The sequence below is a fragment of the Hyperolius riggenbachi genome, chromosome 2 (genome assembly GCF_040937935.1).
Source record: "Hyperolius riggenbachi isolate aHypRig1 chromosome 2, aHypRig1.pri, whole genome shotgun sequence".
In the NCBI taxonomy this organism is placed as follows: Eukaryota; Metazoa; Chordata; class Amphibia; order Anura; family Hyperoliidae; genus Hyperolius; species Hyperolius riggenbachi.
Genome location: NC_090647.1, coordinates 343,279,894 through 343,296,895, shown reverse-complemented (window position 1 = coordinate 343,296,895; position 17,002 = coordinate 343,279,894). Strand labels below are relative to the sequence as shown.

Below are 17,002 nucleotides of genomic sequence, written 5' to 3'. Positions count from 1 at the left end.
CCCGTGCCTCCACAGCAAAACGAAACCGCTAGTACACAACTTTTTCTTACATGCATGAGCAGCTTCATGCTACTGGGGCCTGCACAGTGTGGTCATGCTCGTACATGGAGGAGAGCGCGGCTGCAAAGCAGAAGAGGGTCCCGGCCGGCAGCGAAGGGGTCATGGAGGATTGGAGAAGCCTATGAAGCAACCTCTCTCTACAGTGCTATCTTTTTTTTCTGTGCCTACAGTTTACTTTGATTGCCAAAAGGTTGCATTCATTACCTGGTCATCTGGGTTATAACAGAACAGATTGAAAACTGCTGCAAGATTGGTGAAAGAGAGTTACAATTACATGCAGCACCCACAGCAATAATTTAAAGCTTCGAATGGGAAAATATACTGACATGATAAGCATATCTATAGTCCTAATCTTAAATATATAATGTAGTGCAGTAGTGTCTGCACACCTTTCAATGATGGGTGCTGGATTACTGAGGAAATGGCTACCTCATGCAAAGTTACAACTGTCTTTTGAAGTTTGTATTCCACACTCCAAAAGTTCTGGTAGAAATTATCTTTATTCCATCAAAAGTTACATTGTCTATGGAATGGATCTGGAACCCTTGGGACAATTCACGTAAGAGTTCTGTACAGACCCATCACTACAGTAGGCGAGAGGCTAGTGATGCGTTCTGTTGCTATGGAGGGGTGGGGGCAAGGGAGGATGGCACGTCACTAAATTAGCGATAGGGAAGTGGAGGAAAACAATGGGATCCACTTCCACCTCAGAGGAGCTCACAATCTAATTCGTACCATAGTCATATATCCATTGTAGTCTAGGGCCAATTTAGAAGGAAGCCAGTTAACTTATCTGTATGTTTTGGGGTGCAGGAGGAAACCGGAGTGCCTTGAGGAAACCTACTCAGGCACGGAGAGAACATACAAACTCCTTGCAGATGCTGCCCTCACTTAGTTGACATACTCTTCTTGCGCTTATGTGCAAAGGTTTTCTCAAACACTTTTCCAGTTGATTTTTCCCAAACTCTAATACACGGCCTACAGCTTTTCTGTTGCAGGGATATTAGTTGGGACAATCTCACTCAGGCAATAACTCACGGGAATAACTCTAGTCTATATAAATGAGTTAAATAAATAAATTGACTTTGGGTAAAATGTTTGTGAAGAAGCTGCTGCTTTATAAATGAATTACAATAACTGTTTTGTTAGGTATTTTGTAGGAATGGGTATTACACTTAATTTGCAGTCCAGTGATGGTCTTTTTGGCTACCTGCAATTTTTCAAGGTGTTGCCATACGGTCCAGAACCACAGATATACCTCTGTTTCCAAGAAACGGCTGTGCTATGGCCGAATGAAACATCTGTTGGTGAGAAAAATCCTCAGCTGAATACACAGTGGCTGCGCACAATGCACAGAACCACTTCACAAAGGACTTTTGGATAGTTTGCACACCACTGAAGGCTTTTCCCTGCAGTGCTAAGAATAAAAGAAAGCCTGATATGGTATTATATACGTCTGCATTACACATGGAGATGTCCCCAGTGCACGTCTGCAGAATGAAGTGCAATTATCATATGCTAAAATGAAACAGTATTTAAGAATATGTCATTTTTGTTCTATAGCGTTACTTTTTTTTTACATCAGCTAGACAGGATCTGTAAAGTAAAAGTAAAAGTGCCAGTAAAATAGCAGTGTGTTTTTAGACTAAAGCAGCAAAAAGCATGCCTGTCTGGGCACAGGTGGAATACGGTAGCTGAAACACGAAATCCATTTTTACCACTGATTTCTTCAGAATACCTCTCAAGGGCAATTCAAATTATTTGCTAATTAATGTAAGTGTGAGGCATTAAGCTGAAGCCTCCTGGTGCTTAACAAAGCAGAGAATTTTTCCTCTACTTGTGCTAGGAGGCCTCAGAACTGAACATGAAAGTTTACTTTGGGATGGACTCTTTCCTGCATGATTTGTTTTCAGTTTTGAAGGTGGGGCGTGTGTGAACACACAGGTTTGTCAGCTAAGCTCTTACACTGCTCTTCATGCATATACTCTCTCTCTATATGTGTATATGTATGTATATATATATATATATATTATATATGTATATATATATATATATATATATATATATATATATATATATATATATATATATATATATATATATATAAAATTAGACTTCTGTGTTAGGATACCACAAGGGTGGCTTGTGAATGCCAATGAGGGGGTACATTTATACAATTTTCTATTACAGGTTTACCCTCAACTTAATGCACAGGGAATCTCTGTCTCTCTCTCTCTCTCTCACACACACACTTTACTATCATAGGCAAATGCATAAACGTGCCGTACACTTATCAACATTCTTAATTGATTAGATTTTGATAACAACATTGCACTTAACAAAAATCAATTAAAAACTAGGGCCCAGACAATACATGTTTGATTGAAATATTAATGAAAACTTGATAAGGGAAGGTCTTTCATTTTTCCTAATCAAGAACAGGAGGGAGTTGTGGGGTACTGAGAACCAAGTAGCTTTATACTGTATCAAATGATACGTGGCCAGCGGTGGCAGTGTTTTAATCGATTTTTTAATGTTGCTTGATGGAAAATGCTGCAAATTGTCCATATCATGGAGATAGTGGTTGTTTGCTGGTCTTTCTTAAGTTCTAATAGAATATGACAAACTATTCTATATAATAATTTCCTGGTTCCTGTGTCCTCCTGTATCCCTTGTACCTGGCATTCAGTCAGACTTCGGGCAGCGGTTGTCGATGTGTGCATGCGCTGGTGTGGGTGGGGCACGATCATGCATGCAAGGTCGCGGCACTCACCCATTGGCCTAGCACCCGTTATTTTATTTTTTACTAGTATACTATAAGATGCCAATAACTTTTTGGCTTTTAGGTGGAGTTAGAAGCAGCACCCTGAGGAAACCCATATAGATGGAACAAAAACTTCATCCATACTGTCTACATGGTAATCCAACTAGGTACCAAGATGCTAGAGTTATTTGCCATTGCTTTCCATTTGTGCTATTTGTCCTGTCTGCAAGTTGTCATTCTGTGGGTGGAAAATACACACACACAATTTTAGAAATTAGAAAGTTGAGAAATGAAGGTGTAGAAGAGCTGGAAGGACATGCCCGGGTACTATTCCTCACAGGCAGTGCACTTACTAGGCTTCAACTCTCACTGTCCTTCTTTCCCCCAAATCCCAGTCTTGGAGGTGCTGGGTTTGTCACCTACAAGATAAGTCACACACAAAAAGCAAACAAAAACAAGTCCAAACTTTTTCTCTCCCCCCCTTGGAAATGTGCAGCCAGTGGGAGGCCGGGGGGGGAGCCCAGCTAGAAGAAAAGAGTGGCAGAAGAAAAGCGGGCTGGAAGCGTCCTCCGAGCCGGCAGAGCGAGCTGCTGCTGCCTTTCTTGTGAATAAGCCCTGTCTGAATCCGCGTGTGCACTGAGATGTGAAGAGGCGGCTCAGATTTCGTGCCTAAAGAGAAGACCCAATCTTTTCTTCTTCTTCCCTAGCCTGCCTCCTTTGCTTTCAGTCTCAGAGCTGGTGTCTTGCAGAGAGAGGGAGGAGGGGGCCGGGGAAGGATTGTCTGAATGTGTTTTGTGTGCTGTTTTGGGAGGGGAAGGGGCTCGGAGCAGATAGAGAGAGGTGCTGCTCTGCTCTTGTCTTTGTAGTGTCACGGTGGGGGGGCGAGGAAGGAGGGCTTTTTTCGGCTGTTTCTGTATCCAGTCACTCTCTGCCTTCTGCTTGGGAAGAAGCGAGGACGGTCTCTCCCTTCCCGTGAAGTTTGTATAGGGGATATTTGTGTGTGTGCACGTTGTGGCGGCGGAGAGCCTTCCTTCCACCTGCTGCTGTGGGATCCCCGGGGCCCGCGGACACGCGCTGGCTGCCGCCTATGTGACTGAGGGAGTCGGTGGGCTGGAGGAGTCGCTGCCACTCGCGACAACAAAAACTTCTCTCCGCGCTCCACCTAAGTTTTGTTGATGTTCTGAAGCGCTGCATGGATTCGGTATCTGGCCGATCACGTCTAGGAAGGCACTTGCAACGTATCTAGAGGTAATCTGGATTCTTGTGAAATACCCCGTACGATGAATTACATACACGTATAGATTACAGGACACAATTACTGCTCTCTCTTCCCCACAAAGCCCCGATTGTACTGTAATGTTGTGCATGTGTATGTTGAAATAAGTTAAGCTCGATGTGTCCAAAAGATAGATCCCTCTCAGATCATAATCTGATCAGATAGGGATCGATCTGATTGAATCCTTCCACACACTGCACATAGATTTTGAATAGGTTATTAAATATCTATTAAGTCGCAGTGTGGGCCAACGTTTCCGACATGCCACCGATTGATATCTACCTTCTTGTTCGATCAATTTCGTATGAAGATCGATCTGATGATTGATCTGGCCAGCATGTTGGGGCATCGATTTCTAGCAGATTAGATCAGTTAAAGTCAACAGAAAAATTGATACGTGTATGGCTACCTTTAGATTAGACCTGGGCCGTGTGATCACACGTATGGGATCCTCAAAGCAAGTGTAACAATTATATGGGGACACTAGTCTGCAGTCTTGCTCCTTTCACTACACTCCCATGTGTGCTGCTGTATAAGAAGTTTGGTAAACACTTTTATTGGCTAGTGAGGCACATAGGCCACAGATTCCTGATATGCTAACATACGTTGTGTAACATATGCTCAGTGAACCATATTTATCAAAACTAGTGCAAGGTCCGATATTGGAGCAAAACAGGTGCAAACGCTGCTCAGAATGACCAGTCAGAATCAAACATCTGCTCCACTTTTTGCTTTAGTTTTGTGCCAATTTACAGTTTTTTGATCAAGCTGGATCAGTGCTGGTCTAGCCTGGCAGCTGTAATTATTGAGCATGTCCTAAGAATAACAGATGCCTACTGATGGCTTTTATGGAGAACCTGCAGCAGTACACCATCTATAAAAGTAATAAGACAGAAATGAAAGGAATCATCATTTTCCTTCTATTTGGTGATTTCAGTACAGGTAAATGCATATTTCAACTTATCCTATATATTGTCAATGGTGCTAGTATAACTTGTGAGGATGTATACATCATGTAAACTTTGTTTTGAACTATTACAGCAAATAATTGCAGTCTAATAGTGTGCCTAATTCTACTCTGTGCTGGTGAAAAGGATTTACTGACTAGGTAGGGTTCAGGGCAAATCTTGTGAGACTTGCATGTCACTTCCCCATGCGTTAACGAGGTGACAGTAATCAGGGAATGATTGCTCCCATTATCTGTGTGGGTGTTTCTAAGTGTGTGCTTGGTATGTAAATATATGGAGATATGTTGGGAATATAGATGCCAAAATATTCTTGGTTATTAGAACTAATGCCAACATAATTTGCATTGTCATATATATCTACAGATTCAAGTTAATACTTCTTTTAGTGCACACGTTTAGCAGTGTGGCCTCAGGGCTGACTTTTTAAAAGACCTCTACAGAACGCCTATACGTATGTAGCCATTGAATATTTTTCCTTCATCAAGCATTTACTGCCTTTATAGACACAATTTCAACGCTGAAAGTACATGTTCTGTTATGAGTGATGCGCGTGTCGATACTTATACTTTGAAATTGATGAAATATTTAGGTGTGGGGAATAAAGGTTCAGGACGTTTTGTCTTAATTGCACTGAAAATCCTTATACTTTATTGGAGTTCATAGGGGAGGCTTCAGTTACTCACTCCTCTAGAGTGGGACATTTTTTTTTCTTGGCCACCTCTGCTTGACCCCTGATGGCTCAACATTCATTTATGGCCTTGCTACTAAAGTGCTTATTCCTAGAAAGCCTCTTGTGTGGCTTTTGTTTGAACACTGTCGTCAGGATGGCGAGCATACATATAGCTGTGTTTGTACATAGGTTAATCATTACATGTAGAAGTTACAGAGAAAACTACAACAATGGACATGCAAATACTTCACAATTTCATATGAGTTACCAAAAAAATTATGCTACCTGCATCACTACTGTTACTCAGATTTGTGATAATATGGTGGTCGTTCAATTTTCTGAACGACCACCATATATATTCACACTGTACTAGGGTGCATGTTGTATTCTAATAACTTTACATCAGTAGGCAATAAAACAACCCTGTGACCAGACATTTATAAAGCTTCATGCCCATAAATGATTGCACATGCAGTTGTGTACATCAGGGAATAGGGGATGTAGGAAAGTCTGTCAGGATCCCATAACGACATGCCATAGTGGGATATTGTGTCTATTATACCTGGGATGGTTACAGGTGTACGGCTTTTTGTTGTGCTTTAATAGTTTCACATGCCTGCGGTTTGGTATGTGTGCGCTAGTTTTTCTCTCTAACAATACCAGGCATTGAGGTACACCATAAGAACGTTTTTGGCTCAGTAAGGTAGCAGTTACATGACTATGGGACTTGCGCTTTTAGTTTTAATACTCTCACTGATTTAGGCTTCAGTATAGAAATATATATCTATTTATCTTCACAATGCAAATATATGTATCTATCTTTACTTTTTCATGTACCATATATTTTTTACCCTTTTTTTTTTTTTACACAAGTTTCAAGTCCTTGGAATAGATGGATACTGCACGCAAAAGACAATAGGTCTTCATATAGTAAATATACAGAAGAATACAAACTTTTCCAGACAAAAATGTTTCTAAACAAGAAAATACTAAAATACTAAACCCAGGAAATACTAAAATTCCTACAAAAATGTGTACAATGTAGCTGTTTTTTTAACCAATAGGCACAGTTCTGTCCAAGAAAAAAAGTAGACACAGTAGCGTGTGAGCTGGCAAGTTGTCCGTTTTGTTCTGCATCTGTCCTGTGATTTTTCTGTGAGCACCTCCCGCTAATGCTGCTTTTTGTCTAATTTGATTGTTCCATTCTGTAGCTTTTTATTAAGGGAAATTTAACAGATAAGCGTGAAATCTTAAAATTTAATTGGATAGGCCACAGTTTTCACAAGAAGGACTTTCATTTAGGTTTCAGTTGTATTGTTAAATGGCATCTCTGTTTTGGTTTTGAGACACCCTTGGATCTCAGGAGTTTGGAAATCCTCAGATTCATTTTACAAAAAGTTCCTTGAGGGACAAATAATATTCACATTTAAAAATGATTCCTACATTTTTTTTTACCATCAAAATCTTGCAGTTGTAGTTATGGGTGAAAGGAAAAGTTAGTAAATTGCCCCATCTTGCTATGCTGGTGCTGCTTTTGCTAGATGTGTGAACCTGGCGACAGATTTGGCTTTTCCTCATGCTTCGTAAGCCCCCTTTCAGAATTTAAGCTATGCTTTTTGTCCCTGCCACTCTGTCCCTGAGCCCTTTTTATAAAGTCTTGCCACTGACACCATGCTGAAGATTGCATCGCAACAATAGTTCATCCACTTTTTTAGTAATAGCTCCTCTCCTGTGTGTCCGGGCATCAGTGTGCTGTATGTATGGCTCAACTCTGAGCATAGTATATCAGTCAAAGTAGAGAATAAGCCAATTCAAAGAGCCCGAGCAACGTACTAGTATGCTTGCTTGAATGTGACTGACTATAGGTTAGACTGCTTTAGGATTCACTGACTATATGCAGGACTATTTGTTTCTGACTTAATCCACCTATTAGAAAAGCAAAATACATGTAGACAGAGAGATACTTCTAATTTACTCTGACTGTGGCATTAAAGAAACAATTAGAGCTGTAAAGTTGGCTGTTTTTGCCTGTTTTTCACTGTCAAGGTTGCCTTGGCAATATATTTTGGCTTAAAAAAAATCACATGCTGTTAGTTAAGTCATTAAGATGAATCCTTCATTATTTTTTCTTTCCTTTCTGCTTTCTGTAGAAGTAACTGGTGTATTTTCCTATATAAACTAACACCTGTTGCATTGGATGCAGCAGCATTATGTTATGTGATGTAACAGTACTTCACAATGCTGCCTTCCGGGCACAGGTTTCTCCTCAGTGTTATCTTCAGGGCAATCTAACTGATGTGATTTTACTTCCTACTGTTCATTTGTCAGAAATCACAGTGTCTATAAAGTTTTCTTTTTCCTGGGCTGTTACCCATTTTCACAGGAGACAGAATATACAGAATCGCAATGGAAGTAACGCTGCAGGACTTGACACAAATGATTCAGTTATCACCATTCAGTATATGTGCTAGAATGCATCATGGCCATTACAGACAGTATACACCTACATAGGTACCTACAGTAGGTGTGCGGAACACAGGACAGTGGATCCAGAATAGTTGTGCTTGTAGAGCACTATCAGGGCCTCAGAGACCAGCTGTGTGCCCCTGTCGGAACAGGGAAGTATTTTTTGGGTGAGGATGGGATGTTTGCACAGCTGAGACCAATAGGTCTGAAGGGAGGGGGCCATAGTACTACACAGTCACCCAACAGCGGCTCTCAGACCCCATAACTTTGGTGTGTAATGAGGCAGGAAATGTGCCATTAAAATCCAAGCGTGTGCAGTGAGGCCACCACTGTTGCATATTCTGTAGCAAATGTGACATTGTGTGGGTGATCCTGTCAGTGTGACACTTTCTATTTCCTATGAGACTTCAGGACACTTCATGTTTTTGTAGTGGTGCGGGCCTCATTGTAGGTCCAGGTCACTGACACCATGTACGCTCGGGAGTGTCTCCCTTTAGCCCCTCCGTTCTGTTCCACTTATGTCTCATTGTTCTGCATGATGAAGACATAGCTGCCAACATTCAAACCACAGCATTTATTCGCCACTGAGCTGATGTTTGGTGGACTACAGGGCATTTATATGCACCGAGGTGACATGGATGTGAAATTACAATACAAGTACTGATTTGTTTCATCACTACAGCTTCCCATTGAAGATTCATTAATTTAGATTTACTAAAGGAGATGCACAGCAATGAATAGTAAAGTTTTACTGAGATCTCCTCAAACATCCAATCAGATGCGGGAATACTGGATGTAAAAATGGAACTTCCTTGCAAATGGTTGGATATTTGACATGATCACCAGGAAGGATTGATGCAGTTTACATCAGCCACTTAGATCAACAAAGCAGGCGTTTACAACTACGCTATAATTATGATTAGGAACCAAAGGCAGAGACAAATCCAGAAAGAACAATATTTGCAATTAGTCTTAAATATCTACAAAAATGACAAGTCTTTGGCTTCCCATAGACCTAAAACAATCTTACGAGATTTGTAGGGAAATCCTTCAATTCTAGAGAAACAACTTTTTCAAAAAAATCATGTTTGTAAATAGATATGGCAAGGGCAGAAATGATGAAAAACCAACTTCCCAGTACATAAGATGTCTTAATGCCATTACTATGTAGGCTCACAGGTCGGACGCATCTGTTGGATAATGTTATAGTAGCAAAACAGACAGGCGAACAGATTTTTCTGTGAATGAAAACCGGCCAAACTTCCAGCTCCACAGATCCTCTTTTTTTTTCCCTGGGAACATTGTAACATTGTTTGCTGCGAGGATATCTCCTCTAAAATTCCCACGATTTTCTGAACAAACGAGCGACTTGAGATCACACATTTCTTAAGACCACTTATGTGTGACTAGTCTTTCAAAAGAATATGGTATGAAATCTGTCTCAACTGTGTTTGCTTTTCAAGCAGTGTTGCACAGAGTAGCCTCTGCTTTCATTGAACTTCTTTGTCTTTTGTTAATTCTGAGTCTTGTACAAAGTGTAAATGCCAGCGTGGACATGAGAGCAAACTGCCACTGAGCACAGAACTCATGGACAACAGCAGTTTAATAACCACAGAAAGAAAGCTGATTTTCTCAAGCTTGTTACTGTAGTATGCAGATTTATGGTACAATGCCATGCAGTATGCAGGCTAGGTGAGGCCATGTTGAATAATCTGTGGTATGTGGAGTCTGTGTGTTCATCCCATGTTTGTGTGGGTTTTCTCCACTTGCTCTCGTTTCCTCCCACTTCCCATGTAAACACTAGTAGGATAACCAGTGACTGACTTGAAGATCCTTGCTCTGTGGGAATGTCATAGGGACATTAGATTGTGGCCTTTTTGGGAGATATTTACAAATATGAATGATTTTATGTTCTAAATATACAAAATCAGTACATTCTTATGTTGTTTTAATCTGCGCTAACACCACAGTCTTGCTTAATTCACACCATAATATAAGAGGAATCAGTTATTGATCCAAATACAACCACACAGGCTATTTTAATGGTAGCGGATGGTAAATGTTAAGATGGTTATTGTTGCTAGGGTATCAAGCAGCATCATAACCACAAGATGAGGTATGGGAGATGTGGATTCCACGCAAAGGTAGCCATTCATAATGCTGTTCTTTGCATATGTGATCAATAATAAAGATCATTTATTTCCAATTATTATAATTTTCCAGAAAAGACAAAAGAACAATCAGAGGATTAGTTAATGCCTATGAAGGTATATTTGCATTCAGTGGTATGATAGATACTCTTAAGCCCCATACAGATAGTATACGAAATGACTGGCTGACAGCCTGATGTCTTCATAGGCTTCATTTTTCTTCTGCACCCAACAGATTGCAAGTGAATAGTAGTCATCCTGATTGCTTTGTCCCAGTGTACAGGTGCACAGAGGGGATCCTCCTGCTTCTCTCCCCCCTCACCTTTCCATAGGACAGTACTAGGTTCGCTGAGGCAAGCATGCATGACTGTCACCTGGTGCATGGCCTCCGTTGCCTTAAATGATTAGTTTGGGTGAAGGGCCATGTCCTACCAGCAACTTTGTAGTAGAGACATGCTGCTAATGTGCCATAGTTGCCAGCAGCTGCATTGGATGCATAAGATCCAGTTGCGCCTGGAGATTTGTCATTGCTTCAGTATTTGCTGCATGTTTCCTAGCCCTAATTGTCACAGTTTTCTGGCGGGTTCCAAGATAAATGATTTTTTTCTCTGCGGTGGCATAACGGCAGATGTCCATGTACATCTGTCTCTTCGTGTATACTTCAAGCAGATTGCTGTTGTGTTTGCTCATATCTGCTGTGACTTCTTTATAAACTAGTGCTTCACAGAGCTCTCAGCACATGTCAGATGACACACACGCCTGGGTGACATATGTCATTCATCTCATTAGTGGAATACAGATATCTGTAAATGAAAATGCCATTTCTATTAGATATCGCTGTAGAGGATTCACTGACATGAATTCATTCATGAATAGGGCACCATGTAAGTTTGCTTCATCCCAATGTCAGTTGGTGTTCTTATAAATATGAATGCAGGAATAATAACATTATGTATAGAGATGACAATTTCTGCAGTGCTTTACACTAAAGTTACTAGCTGTCCCTCAAAGGATTTCATAATTGATACTAAAGTTTTACATCTGTGTCATGAACAAGAGTCAATTTGATGGAAAAGGAACCAACTTACTGCTGTGTTTTTGGGATTTGGGAGGAAACCGGAGTGCCTGGAGGAAACCAATGCAAATACAGGTAGAATATATAACCTCCATGTAGATCATTTCCTGGTCAGAAATGGAACCTCAGACTCTAGAGTGGAAAAGTGGATTTGCCATCCACTCAGTTACTGTGCTACCCTTAATAATAAACATGAAGATTTGCCTCTCAAGCAGCTCTTTGGATTATCTCCAGTCATAATGTCTACAAGAACTATGTAGCAGTGTAGAATTCCCAAATATTTTTCTGAATAAACCTATTTGTAATATGTACTCCAGTCATAGATGAGTTCAGCTTTTAGCGAATTCACTAACCGAACTAACTTCACTAACCGAATATGATAGGTAGTTGTTTTTATACGTACAAGGTCTATATGATCCTTTACACTGCTTCTGTAACTTTTGAATGTGTAGGTCAGCAGAAGGACTCCTAATTTTATCTTATCTGATTGTGTTTACATAACCCTTTTGAGAGAGGCAGAGCTTACCTTCTGCCCCATCTAGGGACACTTTAATAGGCAGGAGGAGATGAGGAATTGCATTGTGGTACCCCTGCTACTGCAATGAAGACAGTAGAACTTTAGACTTTTGTATTGTTGAGTGCATGTCACATGATGTTAGAAAAAACAGATATTTGGACCAGGTCATGTAATATAAAAAAAATATATTTGGACTTTATTAACATGAATAACTATAAACAGCTATGTGCATTATTTAAGCTGTATGGTGGAGGTTATAATGCAACTTATTTTGTTAACAGCCCATACATTTTAGGTTTCTTCACATATTGACACTACTATTATGAGACTTTGTGATTTCACACGAGACGCTTTTTAGTAAGTGATACCATACAGGGTGTTTTCCTGCTTCCTTGAAGTCCGCACAACTTCCATCTACAGTGTAGGGAAGACAGTTGAGTGCATGTGCCTACTAATTTCTGCTGTGCTTATAATTGATTATCAGACGGTTTTCATATCACCACATTCAACCTACAACTGCACATAGACAAAGAAGGCTAATAAGGGTTATTTTTGTCAATGCTTAGGTGCTATACTGCCATTATTGGCTCTGAGGATGGTTGTATGCCTGTAGAAAGGCATTAGATTGGGCTGAGGGGAGTTGGATTACCCACTTCTACCTTGCTCACTTGCCCCTAGATTTCCCAACATGATCACACTTTCCATTTGATAAACTGCTAAAAGTGAATCACCCGGGTATACTGCAGGCCGTTGATTTTGGGAAGATTCCATAGAGTGAAGGTTAGGTATCAGGAAAGGTTTTATGTTTATGGGAGAGGTTAAAGAGAACCTGAATTGAAAATTAAAAGTCAAAATAAACATAAACACGGCATACTTACCTCCTGTGTAGTCTATTCATCAATCTCTTTCTCCTCTCCTGCATCCTGTTTGTCCACTGTTATCAATGGAAATCTGTCCCCCATTTTGAAAATGGCTATTAGCCCATAACAACTTCCTGGTCAGCAAACTGTTAAACTGTAATATTGCCCACTTGAGCCAAAGGGAAACATGGACATTACCTTGCACATTCAGTTGCAACTGACAGCAGCTGATATATAACTGGCAGCAAATGGTATATTTCAGTTCTGACAAAATATTGTCAGAACTGGAAGGGATCACTGTAAGAAGAAAATGGTGAACTTCTGAGAGGAACTGATGGCGAGGTAAGTATGTAATATTCATTTGCAGCTATATCATGTGTTTATTTTAAATAATTTTATTCAGTTCAGGTTCCCTTTAAGGTTAGGCATCAACAAAGGTTTACGTTAAGGGGCAAGGCTATGAATAGGCCTGAGAAAAAAGGTTTACCCAAAGGGGAATTGGTTACAGGTAGCTGAATTGCATGGGGAGAGATCACAAAATTGATGGGAAACAGAATATCACAAGCTGGAATTACAACCAGGGCTGTGGAGTCAGTACAAAAATCATCCGACTCCTCAGTTCATGAAACCTGACTCCAGGTACCCAAAATTGCTCCTTGCAGGGCTATGGAGTGGGTACAAAAATCATCCAACTCTTCAGTTTACGAAACCACCGCCTCTGACTCAAAGTACACAAAAATTGTGCCGACTCTTGACTCCACCTCCACAACCCTCATTACAACCTTGCAACCAAACCCTATACCATTGCCAGTCCTAGATGAGCATTACTTTTTTCTGCAGATAAGAACTTGTGTAAGTGGTTGGTGAGCGTATGTGCATAAAGACTTAAAAATATACATGTTCCCTTTTTTCACTCCCTTGGTAGAAGGATGTAGTTTTTCTTACAGGTAAGATCCAGCTGATCTCTATTACTCATTACTAAACATCTCTTTAGGAAATCACACCTTGTGGGAGTAAATTACTAAAAAAGATGTGAGGTTAGGGGTAGTAATGAGCAGTAAATTTTCCTAACAAGCACATTTTCACTGATCTAGGAATGGAAAGAAATTATAATCTTATAAAAGCCAGCGGCAATCAATTAGCGGACAGTTGGTTAAGTACCCAGCAGCTACAGGCTTTGCTTGGCTAATTTTAATTCCTGTGTGGGTCAGTGGAGATTTGCATGTTAAAAGAATTACTAGTAAAGGGTGGTGAAAGTCCACTGTGGATTTAAAATATTCTATCAGGATGTGAGGAAGTTCAAAAGAATTGTAACTCTCTTCGGGTCATGAGTAGATATACTGTATGCTTTAGTAAATTACTACGTAAAGTACCTCTATAAATAATTGTTTACGTATAAACAGCTATAAGTTCTCTGGACTTATAAGCATTAGACAAGACCTTTAAGCCACATCTACACAATACGATTCTTTGTGCGATTCGATTACGATTCTATTTACAATCCGATTAAATCCGACATGTCCGGGATTCGATTCGATTTGCTATTGTTTTGCAATGGCAAATCAAATTGAATTGAATCGAATCCCGTTCAAACATGTCGGATTTAATCGGATCGTAAATAGAATCGTAATTGAATCGCACAAAGAATCGTATCGTGTAGATTGGGCTTAACACGTACATCCTATCCTAAACTCATCTATCAGGCAAATTAAAAGTTAGAATTTAGTTTACAATGGGCTTAAACTGAAAAATTATAAGTGTCGACCCTCTCCGTTCATAATTGGTATAATCCTCTTTGCACTTAAAAAATTGTTTTGGGAAACCCGTAAGGCCCTTTTTACACTTAATGTATCTTAATGCGTTGCATTGCATGCCGTTTTAATGCGTTTTTGTTTTTCTCCATAGCAGTGCATTGTGAAAAAGATTCTGTTTTTCTGCGTATAGTGTGAAAGAAGCCATAGAGAAGCATGGACACTGGACTGCACATCAGTTGTCTGTTCAGTTACAACTGACAGCAACTGATATAGTTTATAAGGACCCTTAGGGCCAGTTTTCACTAGATGTGAATTTGTATTGTGATTCTCTGCAATAGATCTGCAACCAATGCATGCCAATGGAGTAATGTCCGTTGAATGCGGTTGGGCCATTGTGGAGCCAAACGGTGCGCTGCAGGTAAAAATAAGGATTGCATGCTGTAGATTTCTGCAGCATGCATCCAACTCCCCCAGCAGTGTAGTTGCTAGTGGAAATGCTCCTTACTCAGCTATGCAAATCACAGAGTCTCAGGGCATTGAGATTTGCACAGCCACTTCTGCCTGTATATCACCAGTTATTAGTCACTCAGTTAGCCTGCTGGAGGAGAGACTACTTTGCACATAGGAGGGAAGTGGCAGAAATTTGGAGGCCCATAGAGCCTGTGGAGTGAGTGGTTGTCGTGTCAGACGCATGATGGTGGAAACTATAATCAATCCACATGCTCAATTTTGATGAGATACTAGCAGAAATCAAGCATTGATCAACCACTCTTGGTTTACTGCTAGATGCAGTGCATTGCTATGGGCAATTGATCCTTTGCCACTCCTACCCTGCCCACTTGCACATAGATTTTATAAAATGTTTCATTACATTTTCAGTTGATAAACTATTAGAAATCACTCAGATATATTAGGGCAGTACTTTGCGCAATTATACCGGCCTTTTGTGAATTGTGCCATTGTGAGGTAACGCTAGTATTTCACAACTTTCGCAAATTACTCATCCTCTAGCTCCAAGGTATGTCAATTATGCAGATATAAATTGTAAAGCTTAAGTGTGCTTTCAAATGCTGATTTTTTTATTTACAGTATTGATTTATAAATTATTTAGTCAGTGTTTACCCATTGTAAACTATTTCCTCACCTTGATTTACATTCTGAAATTTATCACCGGTGGCAACATCCTGCCAGGTGCAGCCATGCAGAATGTTTGTCTCTGAAAATTCCGCAGCCAGTGAAAATAAGGCCTGGTCTCCCAGAATGCTCTGGGAGGAGAATTCTGCATATGTAAATAGCCTAGGTTTAGCATCACTGGGAGGGCCAGTGATACATTGGTACATACCAATATACAACCATATATAGCTATAGGAAGTGTTTCATGATGCTGAAAATTAGTGGGTATCCTGAATGATTTACTGCATTTTACTATATGTCACTAAAGTTCCCATACATGCTAAACTACAGTTTGCACACATGCTAAAGGAAAGTTTGCCGTAAGGGACTCTCTCGGCTGAGAATTTAGCATGAGTGAAGATGCTCCGCAAGGTTAGTGAGCCCATGTGCATTGCCCCTCCTTTCCCCGCCTTCCAGAAGCCACTCCCTCATGCCGTCGTCTCTCTTCTGTTCCTCACAGAATTGGATTAGTCACTTGGCTGTAGGCACAGGACAGGTCAGAACAGTGCTCATACACGGCAGGGTAGGCACTAGTCTAGCGTGTGTACTTAGCTTTAGGCATGATATTTCTACTAACTGTGAACAGGCAGTGTGTACTTGATGCCTTAGTGATAAATAGCGGCTGCAGAAACCTTGTGTCATGCTGGAAAATCTGTGCAAAATGATAAATATGCAGCCCTTGAATGACACAGTCCTCCCACTACATAAGTATTCTATAATTAATAAAATAACTATGATCAGCCCATACAATCCATTTTCTGAGAAATATTACACAGCTAAACAACTGCTACACGGTGCAAGTAATCAGTATTCAGTAAACTTTACTTGTCTTTGTGTAGCCCCTGAATAGGGACTGGTCTGTGAAGTTTGAAGTGATAATTGCACTGTGACAAGAAAAGGTTAAAACTGTATTGAACTTCTATTGTACATTGTATTTCAGAAGAATGTAAAGTACCCCTGATTCCACAGCTAAGCATTCAAACATTAATGGTACATTTAGCTAGAAAAGTTAATAAACATTTTTGTCCTGTATCTTATCTTGCTGTGTTGTATCTATAAATCTTTGTCTTGTCTCTGCATATTGTATTTTGTCTCCATATATTGGCTGCACATCTGTTTCTTGTCTGTTTTCCGTGCTGTCCTTGTACACCATCCCTGTGTGTATTAGGCATATATCTATTATGTCTCTATGTTGTGTCTGTACGTCTTTGTCATGTCTACTTTTATAACTTGTCTTGTGCCTCATAAATATATAAGTCTGCTCTGGAG

General features: G+C 40.2%; 1 protein-coding gene across 2 annotated transcripts in view; it reads left to right on the top strand.

Annotated features, from left to right (window-relative positions):
* Positions 1-3,364: 3,364 nt before the first annotated feature.
* Positions 3,365-17,002, top strand: part of FOXP4 (forkhead box P4) — a 114,327-nt gene continuing 100,689 nt past the window's right edge. Inside the window, exon 1 of one of the 2 annotated variants that reach the window (XM_068269506.1) lies at positions 3,365-4,072. The gene's annotated coding sequence lies outside the window, so the exon portion shown is untranslated. Of the gene's footprint in view, positions 4,073-5,024; positions 5,043-17,002 lie in introns of those variants that run through there. The other variant, XM_068269507.1, reaches the window with a different exon arrangement.